This window comes from Bombina bombina, chromosome 4 (genome assembly GCF_027579735.1).
Source record: "Bombina bombina isolate aBomBom1 chromosome 4, aBomBom1.pri, whole genome shotgun sequence".
Taxonomy (NCBI): Eukaryota; Metazoa; Chordata; class Amphibia; order Anura; family Bombinatoridae; genus Bombina; species Bombina bombina.
Genome location: NC_069502.1, coordinates 231632569 through 231651715, shown reverse-complemented (window position 1 = coordinate 231651715; position 19147 = coordinate 231632569).

Here is a 19147-nt window from a genome sequence, read left to right as displayed (position 1 = left end):
TAGTTGAAAGCTAAACCTCGGTAGGCTCATGTGCTAATTTCTAAGACCTTGAAGGCAGCCTCTTTTTTTCAATGCATTTGACAGTTTTTCTACAGCTAGAGGGTGATAGTTCATGTGTGCCCTATAGATAACATGGTGCTCCCGCCCATGGAGTTACCCAGGAGTCAGCACTGATTGGCTAAAAGGCAAGTCTGAACTTAGATTAGGGGGAAGTCTGCAGAGGCATATATACAAGGTAAACAGAAGTCAAAAGTATATTAAAAGGACAGTCAACACCACAATTTTCGTTGTTTAAAAAGATAAATAATCCCTTTATTACCCATTCCCCAGTTTTGCATAACCAACACTATATTAATATACTTTTTACCTCTGTGATTAACTTGTATCTAAGTATCATCTGACAGCCCCCTGATCACGATATTTTATTTATTATCTATTGACTTTCATTTTAGCCAATTAGTGCAGTGTCTGCCACGGGAGTGATCACGTTATCTATATGGCTGACATAGACTAACTCTCCCCTGTTGTGAAAAGCAAATAAAAAAAGCATGTGATAAGAGGCGGCCTTCAAGGGTTTAGAAATTATCATATGAACCTTCCTAGGTTTAGCTTTCAACTAAGAATACCAAGAGAACAAAGCAAAATTGATGATAAAAGTAAATTGGAAAGTTGTTTAAAATTATATGCCCTATTTGAAACATGAAAGGGTTTTTGGACTTGACTGTCCCTTTAATATAACAGTGTTGGTTATGCAAATCTGGAGAATGGGTAATAAAGGGATTTATTTATTTTTTTAAACAACAAAATTTTTGTTCTTTACAATTACTCTTCTTTTTAAAAATACTTACCTTTTTGTTACTGTAAACTTACTGCCGATTCTCCGCCCACATCTTCAGTCTCCATCAGTATGTATGTATGAAGGAAGCCGGATTCGTCCTCTATCTGCTCAATGACTTAAAGTGCCCATGTTTTTAAGAGTATTTTTAAATACTGGGCTTTAAGTCATTCAACTTTACAATCACTTTAAGAATACATTTTTTTCATGTGTATTTTTTTTTAAATGGTAGTTTGTTTTTTTTACAAATGATTTTTAAATGACAAATTTAATTGTGCACTTCTGTAATGTATGCATCTCCTTCCCATACCAAAATACAGTATAAGTCTCTTTCTTTTTTTTGTAAGTGGCAAGAGTCCATGAGCTAGTAACGTATGGGATATACCTTCCTACCCGGGGCAAAGTTTTCCAAACCTCAAAATGCTTATAAATACACCTCTCACCTCACTCATACTTGTTGGAGGATGGTGAAGCAAGTCGTGCTTGATTTCTTCTGTGAAAAGCACTTCTAAACATTTTGAAGCCCAGTTCCTCTCAAAGTACAGTGTTTGTCTGAGGGATGTGAAGGGAGTATTTGCTTAATAATGCCATGTTTTCACCTATGGGAAATCTATTCTAAGGCTCTCTGTAAATTCGGTCGTGGAGATTCATCTGCCACCTCCCTTTACAGATCGAAATTATACTCCTCTACCATTACCTAAGCTGATATGTTTCAGTACTGGTTTGGCTGTCTGCTATATGTGGATGTCTTCAGGTAAGTATATATATTTTTTAAGACGCTCTCAGCTATGTTTGGCACTTTATATTTTTTAAATTTTAAATATATATTTCATATATTTGCCATGAGTCAGGTCTATGTTTATTTCCATTTGCAGTATAACAGTTTCAGCATGGAAAATTATGTTTGGGAGAATTTTACTAAGTTTTTTCTTACCTGAGGTTCCAGCTAGTTGTAACTTTGGTTTTGTTTTTTAAAATGTTTGCGGGCAAATTAGGCCTGCGATGGCGCAAAATGCTTCTATTTATTGCATTATTCTTAGCGCACGAAGGTTGCGTTTGATGTGACGCGAGTCACGTCATTTCTTGCGTCTTTGTTGACGCAAATTTTTTTGGTGCGAAGTCGTGCCTGTTATGGCGCAAATTGTGTCATTTCCTGTTAACCTTGGCTAACCTTTGTTATATTGAGTCTCTCACTCTTTTGCGCTCTGCTTTCATTTGTTACAAAGGGCTATGATATTTGCTTTTCATATAAGCATTTTTCCCATTCCTGAAACTGCTATTTTGTGGAAATTTGCGATATTGGATTTCATTTGCTACAAAGGGCTATGATATTTGCTTTTCATATAAGCATTTTTCCCATTCCTGAAACTGCTATTTTGTGGAAATTGGATATTTTGTTTAAATATTATTTTTTCTTTTTTGTTACATTGTCTCAAACTGATCCTGCCTCTGATGTTACTGTAGAAACTATGCTGCCTGTACACAATTTCTACCAAAGTTAAGTGTGCATATTTTTTAATTAGCTGATTTTATTTCTTCAGCTCAAATATGTGGCGCTTGTTATGTTTTATTATTCATACTGATAATGTTTCTATAGTACATATACATCTACTGTTTTACCTTCATAGTATAATGTACATGATATGACTGTTGATATAAAGGATTATATTCCAAAATACATAGAGAAGGCTATGGCCTCTATTTATCAAGGTCTTGCGGACCGCTGCTTCATAACTTGTGTTTCTGGCGAGTCTGAAGACTCGCCTGAAACACGGCCCTTCAAGCTCTGTACGGAACTTGATAAATATGGGCCTATGACTGCTATTTCACCTTCAAATTAACGTAAACGATTTCTCCCAACTTCTCATAAACCTATGAAGTTTGTATTGATCGACAGCATACTGTGGTATTTCTGCTGATGTGGTTTTCTCTGACTCAGAGGATCCTATTTCAGAGACTGATTTTGATAAATCAAATTTTCAATTCAATGTACTTATTCTTTATTAAGGAAGTATTGCTTACTTTGAGTATTACGGAATCTAGTCCTCTTGATAACAAGAATAGCAAATGTTTGAATTCTGTTTTTTAAGCTTCTGAGGTAACTTTTTAAGTTTTTCTTATTCCAGATGCTATCTATCATATGTTTAGTAAGGAATCTAAACTTAGTGCTTCTTTTTACCTTCCTTATAGGTTTTAAAAGCTATATCCTTTACCTATAGCTAATTTAGCATTTTTAGGTAAAAGTCCCTAAAGGTGGGGCTATTTCTTCTGCTAAACATACTTCTATCCTATGGAAGATATTTCTTCTTTTAAGGATCTTTTAGATAGGAAGTTTGTTTCCTATCTTAAGGGAAGCATATTTCCATATTGGCCATGTTTTTAACCTGCCATTTTTATTGCTAATGTTGCTGCTGTTTCAACTTTATTGGTTGGACAGTTTAGTTATCAGATCTTGATTTGTCTAAGCACTGTTCTTTTACTTCAACATGCTAATCATTTAATTTATGATGCTATATTTTATGTCATTTTAACTGATAGTAAATCTTTGAATATAAATGAATAGAAGGAGGGAGCACCTAAAAAAGGCTAAAGTATCTACATATGCTAAAATATCAAAGTTAAAAATTAATTTATTACAAACTTAACATACAGTAGGGTACCCTATACACAATTCAGAATGACAGATTAAAACTATTAAAAACAATTAAAAACAATTATGATCAATTGATTAGGGGTAGGTCAATTTCTCAAGACAAGTTTCATCAAATTTGTGAGGAAACAATATAGCTGTGTATAAAAATAAGTGTCCAAAAAATATATAAAGTGTCCAAAGTCGATATAAGTGTCCTTGATGAGTGTCCTCTGTGAATATCCAATGTGTCCAAATGGAGACTCCTAGTGTGGTGAATCCTAATTAGGTTGTATCCAGTGTTCCCAAAAAATAAAAATAAAAATAAAATAAAAGTGAAAAATCAAAAAAAGAAGTTAAAAAAAAATGAAAAAAAATAGAACCAAAAAGTGAAGCTCCAAAAATCCAATATAATATCCAATATAATTGATACATGTGAAAACAAAAAATGACATAGTGCAATACTGATAAAATAAATTGAGACTATTAGGAATAGGCTTACCCTATTTTCAGACTCGAGCAGTGACTGTCTATATCGATGCGTTTTGGACCCAAACTGGGTCTTTTTCAAGATGTCAACTGCTAGTAGTGTTAAGACTTAAATAGCCTGTATTGGCCAATCATAATCTTGTGTATATCATTGAGTTTGGTCATTGCCCTTAATCAAAATGGTGACTCTTATTGCCATTATCAGGTCACTTCCGGGCTCGAAAATTCCCTTATGTATATCATTGATTTCGGCCATTGCCCTTAATCAAAATGGTGACTCTTATTGCCATTATTAGGTCACTTCCGGTTTTGAAAATGCCCTTATATATATATATATATATATATATATATATATATATATATATATATATATATATATATATCATTGATTTCGATCATTGCCCTTAGTCAAAATGGTGACTATTAGTGCCATTATTAGGTCACTTCCGGTCTAGAAAATGTCCTTATGTAATATCATTGATTTTGATCATTGCCCTTAGTCAAAATGGTGACTATTAGTATCATTTATTAAGTCACTTCTGGTCTTAGTGGTATTCAAAGAAGCCATTTCACTTTTAAAATAAATATCCCAAATCTAAGTTTACACTAACTTTTGTTGTATATTAACCTGAAACGGAATACCCTTAGGTGTATCAGAGGATCCGGATTGTTAATTTGTAATCATTCACGGACCTTAGTAAACTACCGGTAGTGAGAATATGTCACTTCCGGATGATGCATCACTTCTGGTTTTTCGGATTCTGTGTCACTGCCGGCGAAAATATGCAATTGTAACCGGTTTGCAATATAGAATTCTGGGAAAATGTAGTTTATGGCTCTATTGACTAGAAACATATATACTTTTGGGCTCTCCAATATAAAAACCAATGTGGTAGTTTGTGTAAAAGTTAATAGTCTGCTCGAGTCTTAAGGTCCAAATCTCTAATAACGTATAAAAATTATAAAAATTTATAAAATGCCTAAAGTTACAATCATACATATACCATAAAAAATGGAACAAACATTCAGAATATTAAAAGATCACTAATTTATACTTAAAGGGACATGAAACTCAAAATATTTATTTTATGATTCAGATAAAGAATACAATTTTAAACAACTTTCCAATTTACTTCTATTATTTAATTTGCTTCATTCTCTTGTTATTCTTTGCTAAAAGGTTTATCTATGAAAGCTCAGGAGCAGCAGATAATCAAGGTTCTAGCAGCTATAGCTGCTGATTGGTCGCTGCATATATATACTGATTGTCATTGGCTCACCCATGATACCAAGAGAATAAACAACAAATTATACCAAGAGACTAAAACAAATTAAATAATAGAAGTAAATTAGAACGTTGTTTAAAATTGTATTCTCTATCTGAATCATGAAATACATTTTTGGGGTTTCACGTCCCTTTAAGATCTTCTATAATCAACATCAAATCTAGAAGTTATAAAATTATTAGTATTAAGTGTTAACAGCCCTCATATACAAAATCTCTACAAACAAACTGTATAAAAATATTATGTAAAAGCATAGTCTGTATAACAGCGATGGGTTATATACAAAGATAGCATTTCATAAAAATTACTGGCATTTGATAAGAACAATTATAAAAAATATTTTAAAACCAATAAAATGTATATTAAGAACAATAGAATATTAAAAAGGGGTTTATAAGAGAATGTGTATTAAAAATATATTTATATGTATTATAATATATTCAATACATAGAGGCTGATTAGTTAAAAACATAGGCTTAATTGAAAAGATGAAAAACTTCAATATTAGCATTGAGACCCTGTGGATATATGCAATCTATATAAAAAAATAAATTTAGCCTCAGCTTGTAGCAATCTTTTGCCTTAGTCTCCCCTCTCCATTGTTTTGGTACTTTACAAATAGCCATATATTTGAGACTTGTGTTTTTGCCACAATGTTTATCTTGAAAATGTTTATATAATGGGACTTCGTCTCTATTGTGTTTAATGGCTAATAAGTGCTCTATGATTCTGTCTTTGACACTACATGCGATCTGTCCAATGTATTGGAGACCACACTCAATCAGATAAATCACCCCTTTATCTTGGCAACAGATAACATAATTTATTTTAAAAATCTCTTTACTATTATTAGATCTGAATGTATCACTTTTAACCCCATGTTGGTACGCCTTACACCATCCACAGGGGAAGAAGCCTTTTAGTCTCTCCCCCTTGATGTAAGTCTCTAACATTTTCTTTCCTGTTTTTAGTAAGCTTGGTGCCAGCATTAGTTTAAGGTTTTCAGATTTTTGATAAATAAATCTAGGGGCATTACTCAATTTCTCACCTAGGACATTGTCTTGTTTCAATAGATACCAATTATTTTTAACTATGCGTTCAATTAAAATGCGTTTTTCACTGTATTTTGTGATCAGTGGAACAACGATCTCATTTTTACTATCATTTTGTTTATTTTCATTTTTGTAAACCAAAAGAGATTCTCTGTCTATCTTATTGACAGCTTCAATAGTATTCTCCAATATATCCTCTGAATAACCTCTTTCCAGAAACCTATCTCTCAAAATACCTGACTGTTCCATTCACTTATCTGCCTTAGAGCAAAATTTCTTCACCCTTAATAGTTGTCCTTTTGGTATGTTGGATTTCCAAACATGGTGGTGCCAGCTTGATTGGTGGATGTAGTTATTACAGTCGACTTTTTTGAAAAAGGTTGAGGTCTCGATTTTACCGTTTTCTATCTCTATTTCGAGATCTAAAAACGTTATATGGGTATGGCTAAATTCATAGGTTGTGCTCATTTTTATTCATAACCTCAATCGTAAATTTGAGATTTTGTGCCTTGCCATATCATAAAAATATCATCAATGTATCGATGGTAGAGGACCAAATCTGCGCCAGCTGGTCTCAATTTATTTTATCAGTATTGCACTATGTAATTTTTGTTTTCACAGGTATCAATTATATTGGATATTATATTGGATTTTTGGAGCTTCACATTTTGGTTCTATATTTTACATTTTTTTAACTTAATTTTTTTGATTTTTCACTTTTATTTTTGTTTTTATTAATTTTTTGGGAACACTGGATACAACCTAATTAGGATTCACCACACTAGGAGTCTCCATTTGGACACATTGGATATTCACAGAGGACACTCATAAAGGACACATATCCACTTTGGACACTATATATATATATATATATATATATATATATATATATATATATATATATATATATATATATTTGGACACTTATTTTTATACACAGCTATATTATTTCCTCACAGATTTGATGAAACTTGTCTTGAGGAATTGACCTACCCCTAATCAATTGATCATAATTGGTTTTAATTGTTTCTAATAGTTTTTATCTGTCATTCTGAATTGTGTATAGGGTACCCTACCGTATGTTAAGTTTGTAATAAATTTTTAACTTTGATATTTTAGCATATGATACTTTAGCCTTTTTTAGGCGCTCCCTCCATCTATTCATATCTATTATCTTTGAGTTTTTAGGGATCTAATTTTGGGAGCTTGTATCGTGTAATGTTGGTGATGTATACAAATGAATTTAATTGTGTTGTGATATTAAATCTTTGTTTTTAGCCATTTTTACTAGAAAAGTTTTATGGTCTAAATCTCTGATATGGTGTTTTAATTTAGATTGCTATCTTATTATTTTAGGATAGTAATTTTTTTAAGATTTTCTATTGGATTGTATTATCTCCTCTATTACTGGGGGAAAGGGAGTCTTTTCTGCCCCAAGTTAAAAAATCTAAGGGTAATGTTTAAGCTCCCAAATGATTTTTCATTCCCTTAATGCCTCTGGCTCTGATTTTAGATTTTTTTTCTGAATTTGAATTATTCCAAGCCTTATAATTAAACTAAGTTCTACTGGTGGGAGGCAGATTAAATTTATTTCAACACATTTGGACAGTCTGTTCAAATCAGTGGATTCAGAATATTGTTTTCTCAGAAGTATCGAATAGGTTTCAGAACAAGAACCTCCCATGGGAAGTGTCACGCTCGGCCGCTGGGAAGCTCCAGCTGTCCTCTCTGTGTGCTTGATTGACAGGTAGTCTGAGCCGCCCCTTCCTGATGATGTCACTAGCAGGCTTTTTATTCCGGGCTTCCTGTTTCCTCAGTGCCCGTTTGTTTGTTTCTCTTTGTGGCTCCTGTGAGGACTTCGCTGTGGAATCTCTCTAACTGCCAAACTCTGCAAAGACTGACTATCCTGGGTTAATCCTCTAACTTCCTGATAACCTGTTGCCAAACATTGCAAGTACTATTTATTCTGTGAATCTCTCAATCTGCATGTTTACCTGTTGCCAAAACTCTGCAAATACTGGTAATTCAGTGTAAACCTTCAAACTGCTTGATATCCTGTTGCCAAACATTGCAAAGACTGTCTATTCTGTGAAACTCTCAAACTGCATGACAACCTGTTGCCAATCCTTGCAAGTACTGATTAATCTGTATTAACCCTCAAACTACCTGTTATCCTGTTATCTAACTCTGCATGTACTGCCTATTCAGTATAAACCTACAAACTGCCTGATAACCTGTTGCCAAACTCTTCAAAGACTGACTACACAGTATTAACCCTCAAACTGCCTGATAACAAGTTACCTACTCCTGCATTATTAACTGTTTCTTGTTTACCCTTCCTCTGTCTGAGTATAAGTGACTATCCCTGCTCTCCTGATTCTGTGGAAGACTTTTCCTGTAGCCAGTTCCTTACTCAGAAGTCTATTTGGCTGATATCTTGAATTACTTTGGAATCAGGCTAACCCTGCTCCATATCGTGAGTACATTGTTTTTTAGAGGTTGTCGTGGGGTCACGTCCTGGATTAAACTCAGAGTGCAAGGGTGTTGTTTAAGTTCGCCCTAGCATTTGGGTCTTCTTCTGGACTTTTCCTAACCTGACAGTACAAACGGGCCATAATATGGACCCTGATGAGTTATCCAGGGCTGTAGCTCTACAAGGGCAACTTCTGGGAAATCATTCTGCTCATTTGCAATCTTTGGATTCCAAGCTTGACCAGATTACTGCTCTGCTACATAACCTCTCCGCTCCTTCTCTAGCTACTGTAACTCCTACTGCAGCTGCTAATAGCTCCAATGCTGTCTTTAACCCACCTCAACCTGTTGGACAGTATATACCACGAATCCCACTTCCAGATAAATATGACGGTAATCCTGAAGAATGCCGTGGATTCCTTAATCAATGTCGTTTACACTTCAGAAACAATCCTCAATTTTTTTCCAATTCTACTTCCAAGATCACCTTTATTATTTCCCTCATGAAGGGTAAGGCTCTAGCCTGGGTGTCTCCTTTTTTAGTGAAGAATGATCCTTTACTACAGGATGTAGAATTATTTGTGTCCATTTTTTCTTCTGTTTTTGACAAGCCTGGGAGGTCTGCAGCTGCAGAGGCTGATTGTTGGATCTGAGACAGGGATCCCTTTCGGTAGCTCAATATGCTATTGAATTCAGAACTTTAGCCGCAGAAACTGATTGGAACCATGGAGCCTTACGGGCAGCCTTTCGCAAGGGACTTTGCGAACGCCTTAAGGATGAACTTGTATTTCGGGAACTGCCCGATTCATTGGAGGGTCTTATCAATTTGTGTATTACTCTTGACGCCCGGCATTCTGAATGTCTTCAGGAGAGAGATATGAATTGGAGATCCTTTGTTAAATCTTCTTTTCGTCTTCCTATTTGAACCTCAAGTCTGTCTCATAATAATTCCCAATCTCCTGAGTCTGTGGAACCCATGGAAGTAGGAGCTATTAAATTGTCGGAAGCTGAACGCCATAGAAGGCGTACTCTTGGATTATGTCTGTATTGTGGTACCAAAGGATATTTACTGAAGGACTGTCCTATCCGGCCAGTAAAAGCCAAGGCTTAACTTTTGATAGAGGGACAGAGTTAAGCCAGAATCCCATGTCTTCCCTCAATTCTAAACTTTTTGTTCCTGTGACTATCTCTTTTGGAGACACCAAGTTTCGAGCTCAAGCCCTCATTGACTCTGGAGCTGCTGGAGTTTTCATTGATTCAAACTTTGCTGACTCTCTCAGGATTCCTCTTCAAGCCAATAAACAGTTAATTAAGGTAACCACTGTTAGTGGACAGCCTTTAGGTTCTGGTATCATACAAAATTCTACCATTCCTCTTCTTTTGTCTGTGGGCATACTCCATTCTGAAGTTATTTGTTTTGACGTCATCACTTCTCCCCACATACCGTTGAATCTGGGGTTACCTTGGTTGCAGCTTCATGATCCAGTCTTCTCATGGTCTAAAGGAGAACTTATTTCCTGGTGAACTACCTGTTTCAAACATTGCCTGCAAAATCCCTCAAAACCATCTGGTCCTGTCGTAGCTATGGTGGAAGTTCCTGATTCATTGCCTAATTACTATCATGCCTTTAGTGATGTGTTTTCTAAGAAGGAGGCTGAGACATTACCTCCACACCGGATATTTGACTGTCCCATCAAATTGTTTTCAGGGACTCCTCTACCTAAGGGAAGGACCTATCCCCTCTCTTGTCAAGAAAATGTCTCTCTTGAGGAATACATAAAGGACAACTTAGCCAGAGGATTTATTCGTCCTTCCTCATCACCTGTGGGTGCAGGTTTTTTCTTCATTGGGAAAAAAGATGGAGGTCTCCGTCCCTGCATCGATTATCGGGCCTTGAATCAGATTACTGTCAAAAACAGCTATCCTCTGCCGCTCATTCCTGAGTTATTTGTTCATCTTCAAGGTGCTTCTATTTTTTCCAAGTTAGATCTTCGTGGGGCCTACAATTTGGTCAGAATCCGTAAAGGAGACGAATGGAAGACGGCATTTAACACTAGATTTGGTCACTACGATATCTAGTAATGCCATTCGGATTGTGCAATGCACCAGCAGTATTTCAGCACTTTGTTAACGAAATCTTCAGAGACTATCTAAATCAATTTGTTATGATTTATCTCGACGACATTCTGATCTATTCCAAAACATTAAAGGGACATGTACATCATGTAAGACTGGTACTTCAGAGGTTACGAGACAATTCTCTGTTCGCTAAATTGGAGAAATGCTCTTTTCATCAGAGTTCCATTCCCTTTTTGGGTTATATAATTTCAGAATCAGGTTTTGAGATGGATCCTGCTAAACTTTCGGCTATCAAGGACTGGCCCAGACCAACTACTCTCAAATCCCTGCAGAGGTTTCTTGGCTTTGCCAATTACTATAGAAAGTTTATTAAGAACTTTGCTGACATCACGTCTCCGCTCACTTCTCTTACTAAGAAAGGGCAAAATTGTAAGAACTGGTCCACTTCGGCAGTGCAGGCTTTTGAAACGCTAAAATCAGCATTTTCTTCAGCACCTCTTTTCAGTCATCCAATACCTGATCTCCAGTTTATTTTGGAGGTTGACGCTTCTTCTATAGCAGCTGGAGCTGTTCTCTCCCAACGTGATCCGACTACCAGCAAGATACATCCTGTGGCGTTCTTTTCGAAAAAATTCAATCCTGCCGAGTTAAATTATGATGTGGGCAATAAAGAGCTTTTGGCTATAAAATTAGGAATGGAGGCATTGGTTAGAGGGTACCAGTCAACCTTTTTTCATTCTGACAGATCATAAGAATCTTTTATACCTCCATACAGCTACTCGTCTCAATCCTCGTCAGGCTTGGTGGGCCTTGTTCTTCTCCAGGTTTAATTTGGACTTTCCTATGTTCCTGGTTCAAAAAATTCCAAGGCAGATGCTTTATCTAGGCAGTTCCAATCTTCTGAGCCTTCTCCTTTGGATTCTGAACCTGTACTACGTCCAGTCAAAATTTTGGCTCAAGTATCCTCTTTTCCAGTACAGGCTTTACATGCTGCTCAAGTCCAGGTACCATCTTCTTGCAAACTACCTTCTGGTATCCTGTATGTACCCAAAGGATTACGTCTTAAGCTTCTACGTTGGGCTCACGACAACATTTCAGCAGGTCATCCTGGAGTAACCAATACTTTGTGGAAACTGAAGCAGCATGTTTGGTGGTCCACTATGAGGAGGGATGTTAAGGATTATATTGCTGCTTGTGGTTCTTGTGCTTCGAACAAACAATCTTCTCATTGACCGTTTGGTCTATTACACCCTCTTCCTATTCCTCATTACCCTTGGTCTCACTTATCCATGGACTTCGTTACAGATCTTCCTGTTTCTGCTGGAAATACGACCATTTGGGTAGTGGTGGATCGGTTCTCCAAGTCTGCTCACTTCATACCTCTTCCAGGCTTGCCTTCAGCTCAAAGACTTTCTGAACTCTTTGTTCTACATATATCTTGTTTACATGGTTTTCCCACTGACATAGTCTCAGATCGTGGAGTTCAATTTGTTTCCATGTTTTGGAGGTCTTTTTGTAAGCACTTCGGAATCAACATATCTCTTTCTACTGCACATCATCCTCAATCCAACGGACAGACTGAGCGTGTAAATCAAGCCTTAGAATCTTTTCTTAGACATTATGTAGACCATCACCACTGGTCTCAGTTATTGCCTTTGGCGGAATTAGCTCACAACTCACGCTATAACGCCTCATTACAGACCTCTCCCTTTAAGGCAGCTTATGGTTTTGAACCTAGAACCTTTCCTATGATTACCAGTTCTACTGAAGTCCCTGGAGCAGATAGTATTGTGAAAATCTCAGTAACCACTGGCAACTCATTCGTCAAAATCTACTTTCTTCTTCCTTAAGACACAAGAGATATGCTGATCGCAGAAGGTGTAAGGCTCCTTTACTTCGTACTGGAGACAGAGTATTTTTATCCACCAGATTCATACGTCTAAAACAACCTTGTACTAAGTTGGGTCCTAAGTACATTGGACCTTTTCGAATTGTTTCTAAAGTTTGTTCTTCTGCATACCGCCTGGCTTTACCCAAGACTCTCAAGATCCATCCAGTGTTTCATGTCTCCTTACTCAAGCCAGTCATCTACAACCAGTACTCTATCAAGAGTAGACCACCTCCTCCACTTTCCGTAGAGGGAACTTCTGAGTTTGAAGTCAGCCAGATTTTGGATTCCAAGCTACGGGGCAATCGGCTGTACTACCTGGTCCATTGGAAAGGCTATCCTATCTCTGAACGATCTTGGGAACCAGCCTCTCATGTTCATGCTCCAGCTCTTGTCAAGTCTTTTCACAAGAAATACCCTACCAGGCCCGGTCGGGTCCCCGGAGGGGTCCTTGAGGAGCGTGCACTGTCACGCTCGGCTGCTGGGAAGCTCCAGCTGTCCTCTCTGTGTGCTTGATTGATAGGTAGTCTGAGCCGCCCCTTCCTGATGATGTCACTACCAGGCTTTTTATTCCGGGCTTCCTGTTTTCTCAGTGCCCGTTTGTTTGTTTCTCTTTGTGGTTCCTGTGAGGACTTCGCTGTGGAATCTCTCTAACTGCCAAACTCTGCAAAGACTGACTATCCTGGGTTAATCCGCTAACTTCCTGATAACCTGTTGCCGAACATTGCAAGTACTATTTATTCTGTGAATCTCTCAATCTGCATGTTTACCTGTTGCCAAAACTCTGCAAATACTGGTAATTCAGTGTAAACCTTCAAACTGCTTGATATCCTGTTGCCAAACATTGCAAAGACTGTCTATTCTGTGAAACTCTCAAACTGCATGACAACCTGTTACCAATCCTTGCAACTACTGATTAATCTGTATTAACCCTCAAACTACCTGTTATCCTGTTATCTAACTCTGCATGTACTGCCTATTCAGTATAAACCTACAAACTGCCTGATAACCTGTTGCCAAACTCTTCAAGGACTGACTACACAGTATTAACCCTCAAACTGCCTGATAACAAGTTACCTACTCCTGCATTATTAACTGTTTCTTGTTTACCCTTCCTCTGTCTGAGTATAAGTGACTATCCCTGCTCTCCTGATTCTGTGGAAGACTTTTCCTGTAACCAGTTCCTTACTCAGAAGTCTTTTTGGCTGATATCTTGAATTACTTTGGACTCAAGCTAACCCTGCTCCATATCATGAGTACTATCAGCCGTAAAGGGTCAGCCCAGGATTCAACCCAACTGCTAGCGTGAAAAGTAAAACACACGCTAGCACACTGAGAAATATCCAGGACGTGACCCACTCAGGAAAGATAAAAACAAATGTCCCTTTAAGTAGGTTGGAAAGCAAACAGATAAGTACTCCTTCTTGTAGGATTGATAAAGCAAATGTCCCTTTAAGCAGTTTAACAAACAAACAGAGAAGTAATCCTTACAGCAGGTTTGGAATAAGCAAATGTCCCTTTAAGCAGATTTAGAAAACAAACAGAGTGGTATTCCTTTTGTAGGTTTGATAAAGCAAATGTCCCTTTAAGCAGGTTAGAAAACAAACAGAAATATTCCTTAAGGTAGGTTTGATAAAGCAAATGTCCCTTTAAGCAGGTTAGCAAACAAATAGCAATATTCCTTTAGGCAGGTTAGATAAAGCAAATGTCCCTTTAAGCTGGTTAGCAAACAAACAGAAATATTCCTTTAGGCAGGTTTGATAAAGCAAATGTCCCTTTAAGCAGGTTAGCAAACAAATAGCAATATTCCTTTAGGCAGGTTTGATAAAGCAAATGTCCCTTTAAGCAGGTTAGCAAACAAATAGCAATATTCCTTTAGGCAGGTTTGATAAAGCAAATGTCCCTTTAAGCAGGTTAGCAAACAAATAGCAATATTCCTTTAGGCAGGTTTGATAAAGCAAATGTCCCATTAAGCAGGTTAGAAAACAAACAGAAATATTCCTTAAGGTAGGTTAGATAAAGCAAATGTCCCATTAAGCAGGTTAGCAAATAAATAGAAATATTCCTTTAGGCAGGTAGACAAGGGAGAATGAATCCAGAAGGCAATTCGTGGGATCGGTAAAAACAAGTCAGGCAGAAAAATATCAGAAGCCAAGGTACTCACAGGTTCAGATGTCAGGAAGTCAAACGGGCCCCGCGAAGATCTCCCGCCGGTCTTTTGAAGGGAGAGAGAGACGTAGACGTCAGGAGGAGGTACAGAGAACCGCGTCACGTTGCTAGGCAACGTGACGTGACACAGAAGAGATCCGTGAGCCGCGGTGACACGGCGATGAGCGGATGGGATGTGACAAGTACATTGTTTTTTTAGAGGTTGTCGTGGGGTCATGTCCTGGATTAAACTCAGAGTGCAAGGGTGTTGTTTAAGTTCGCCCTAGCATTTGGGTCTTCTTCTGGACTTTTCCTAACCTGACAGGAAGATTCTTTTCCATATTATAACAATCCCTGTGAAAGCTCAGGTTTTTCTGAATTGTGTTTCAGATTTAGAGTTTTCAGGGGTGATGGTTCCAGTTCCTCTGCAGGAACGGAGTTTGGGTTTCTATTAAAATCTATTCATTGTCCTAAAGGAAAAATTAGTTTAGACCAATTCTGGATCTGATATTTTTATATTGTTTTGTAAGAGTCCCAACTTTCAAGATGGTGACTATAGGGACTTTGCTACTTTTCTGTTTAGCAAGGTTACTTCATGTCCACAATAGACTTACAGGACGCTTATTTTCAATTCATTCAGACCACTATTGTTTTCTGAAATTCTCTTTTCTAGTTAAGCATTACCAATTTCACTCGTCCTTTTGGGCTAGCGGCAGCTCAGAGATTCTTTTCAAAGATTCTTGGTGCCCTTCTATCTGTATTCAGAGAGCAGGGTAAAAGGTGTTTCCTTATTTGGATGATATTTGGTACTAGCTTTAATCTTTTCATTCAGCAGAATCTCACTTGAAACAACTAGTGTGGTTTCCTCAAGACATGTTTGAAGGATCAATTTACAATAGTGATTCTTGATTCCTTAGACAAGGGTCACCTTGTTAGGTTTCCAGATAAATGTTAGTGTCTATAATTCTGTCTCTTATAGACTAAAGATGAATTAAGTTAATTTTAGTTTGTCTAAACCTTCAGTCTCTATTTTTTCCTTCAGTGGTTATGTGCGTGCATGGAAGTTTTTGGTCTCATAACTGCAGCATCAGGTGCAAACCTCTTTGCTCGTTTTTCGTTTGGGCCTCTAAAGCTTTGCATGTTGCACCATGGGTGCAGGTATTATTTTCAGTTATTACAATTTATATACTTAAATCACAACACTTTTTTCTCTCTGATTTGGTGGTTGGACTATCACCTTATTGTTCAGGGAGCCTCATTTGTTCGTCCTACCTGAACTGTTTTCTCAACAGATGCAAGTTTTTCAAGTGGGGGAGCTGTCTGAGAGTCTCTGACAGCACTAGGGGTTTGGAAACCTCAGGAGGCGAGGTTACCAATCAATATTTTAGAACTCCATGCTATTTTCAGGGCTCTTCAGGCGTGGCTTCTTTTGAGAGACAACTTTTACATTTGTTTTTTAAACAGACAATATCACAACAGTGGCGTTTGTCAATCCTCAAGGAGGGACTCGCAGTCCTTCAGTTATGGAGGAAGTATCTCGGATAATTTCTTGGATGGAATCCAATTCTTGTCTAATTTCTGCAATTCATATCTCAGGTGTAGACAATTGGAAAGGGGATTTTCACAGCCTTCAGACTTTATATCTGGGGGAGTGCTTTCTATTCAGATGTGTTTTTTTTCTTCTTGTACAGATGTGGGGTCTTCCAGAAATATATCTGATGGTCTCTTGTCTAAACAATAAGTTTTCCAGATTCCTTTCCAGGTCCAAGGATCCTCAGGTGGAAATAGTGGATGCTCTAGCAGTTCTTTGGTTTTTACCAACCGACTTACATTTTTTCCGCCTCTGTTTCTTTTTCCAAGGGTGATCTTCAAGATCATAATGGAACAATTTGTATGTGTTTCTGAAAGCTCCAGCTTGGTCTCTCAGGTTTTGGTATGCGGACCTTGTCAGGATGTTCAGTTGCCAGCCTTGGCCACTTCCTTTAAGCATCAAGAAGAAAGAGTACTGGATGCTCCGATAAAATAAACAAATTTATTAATACTTCTTTAAAATAACAAAATCATGGAGAAACAAAAAGACACGTTTGCAGGCGCAGCACCAGGGCTTACGCGTTTCGGCTGTGAAGCCTTAATCATAGCATACAGGTGCTGTGCCTGACAGGTGTACTTAACACCTTAGGTTGATTCTCATTGGTTAAAGGAAAATTTAAAAGAAAAAGAAAAACAACCCGTCCGCTTGGAAGTGTCAAAAACTGAATATAGTATGTGTGAAGCAAATACAACATCACAACTGGTATAATACAATAAGCAATAAATGGTGTAAAAGTCCATATGTATGCAAAAGTCTATACAATTATTGATTCGAACATAGACTCGGATAAGGAGGTTAAAGGACAAAAACACTGAATGTATGTCAAATAGGGGACAAAAATATTAGACAAAGGTACTGGGAATGCAGGGAGATGATGTATTATACATATCCACTAAATGATAATGTGAGATAAAGTACAATACCCAATACATGTGCTAAAGTAAATGACAATGGGAAAATAATAATCATCAAAAAAATCAGGACTGCTGGTGCGAACATGCACAAAATGTACATAATAATATAAGGTATAGTGTAAAATGTGTATATTAACGCAACTATATAATACAAATAAATAAAGTTCAAAACATTAACTAAATGTGAACTGGAAGTATCATCTGTATCTAACCTTATAAGATATGTTGAAATGATGAAAAAGGAAGAAAAAAGGGTTAAAAATTAATATATAAGGAGTTATATAAAAAAGAGAGAAAGATGACAAGCAAAAAAGGCTATCTCAAAGTAGGCATTACACCTAGGGGAGATAACAAAGAACTGGAGTTATTCCCAGTAATTTATTAAATCATACCTAGAGTTAAGTCCTTTGGGTATTCTGGTGTCGAGTTTAAACATCCAGAATGCCTCTCGTTTGGCCAATAATTTACTGAGGTTACCACCTCTGCTAGGCAGGACAACTTTTTCAATGATGCACCATTTCAATGATGTAAGGTTATTGCCATGTTTACCATAAAAATGGAGTACCAATGGAGTTGTGGCTTTTCCTATATTGAAAGATGACAAGTGTTCCCTAAATCTGGAGTTCATATCCCTAGAGGTGAGTCCTACATACTGCAGATGGCATTCGGTACAAGAAATGAGGTATATGACATTGCTAGCTGTGCAGTTAAGACAGGTTTTGATGTCAAATGTTTGGCCGGTAATATAAGACGTGAAATTATTGGTGACCTGGACAAAGTCACAAGGTTTGCAACGTCTGCTGCCACATTTGAACATCCCAACGTGTCTCAACCAAGAGCTTTGATTAGTCTCAATTTTTTTGAGTTCTGTAGGTGCTAGGATACCCCCTAGTGTGTTACTTTTTCTATAGGAACATTTTAGCCCCTTCTCAACTGTAGTCACTAATTTGTCATCAGCAGCCAGTAAGGCAAAATGTTTTTTGACTATACTGCATACTTTGTTGTACTCTGTGCTGAACTGTGTAACGAAGTACACTCCTTGGGACGATTTTGATCTGTCACTCTTAGGTTTATCTTGTAAGAGTGTCTTCCTATCTATATGTTCAAGGGACTTTTTGGCCCTTGTAACATCGTGTGAAGGATACCCTCTTTCCCGAAGTCTAGCTGACAGAGAATCAGCTTCTTTGTCATAGGTAACTCTGTCAGAACAGTTTCTCTTTAATCTGGTAAATTGTCCCTTGGCAACAGCGAATCTCATTTGTATGGGATGGCTGCTGTTGCCATGCAACAGGGTATTCCCAGATATGGGTTTACGATACACGCTCATGGAGACACCACCATCTTGAGCACCTGTGAGAGTGAGATCCAAAAAATTTATGTGCGTGTTATGTACCTCATAGGTGAATTTTAGATTCAAATCGTTTGAATTCAGAAATTCCAAGAAAAGAAAAGTGGCACATCTGACTGTCTGCCTGACCATACCAAGAGGAGGTCATCGATATACCTCCTGTAAAATTTGATATTTTGTTTGAAGGGATTCCCATCTCCAAAGATGTGGCACAGCTCCCACCAACCCAGGTAAAGGTTGGCGTACGAGGGAGCAAACTTGGCTCCCATGGCTGTGCCACATCTCTGGAGATAGAAATCCCCCTCAAACCTGAAAAAATTGTGTGTGAGAAGGAACTCAATTACAATGATAATAAAATTTTGGAACTCTTGGGATAGGTCACTGTAATTTTGGAGGAAGGAGGAAATAGCTTGCAG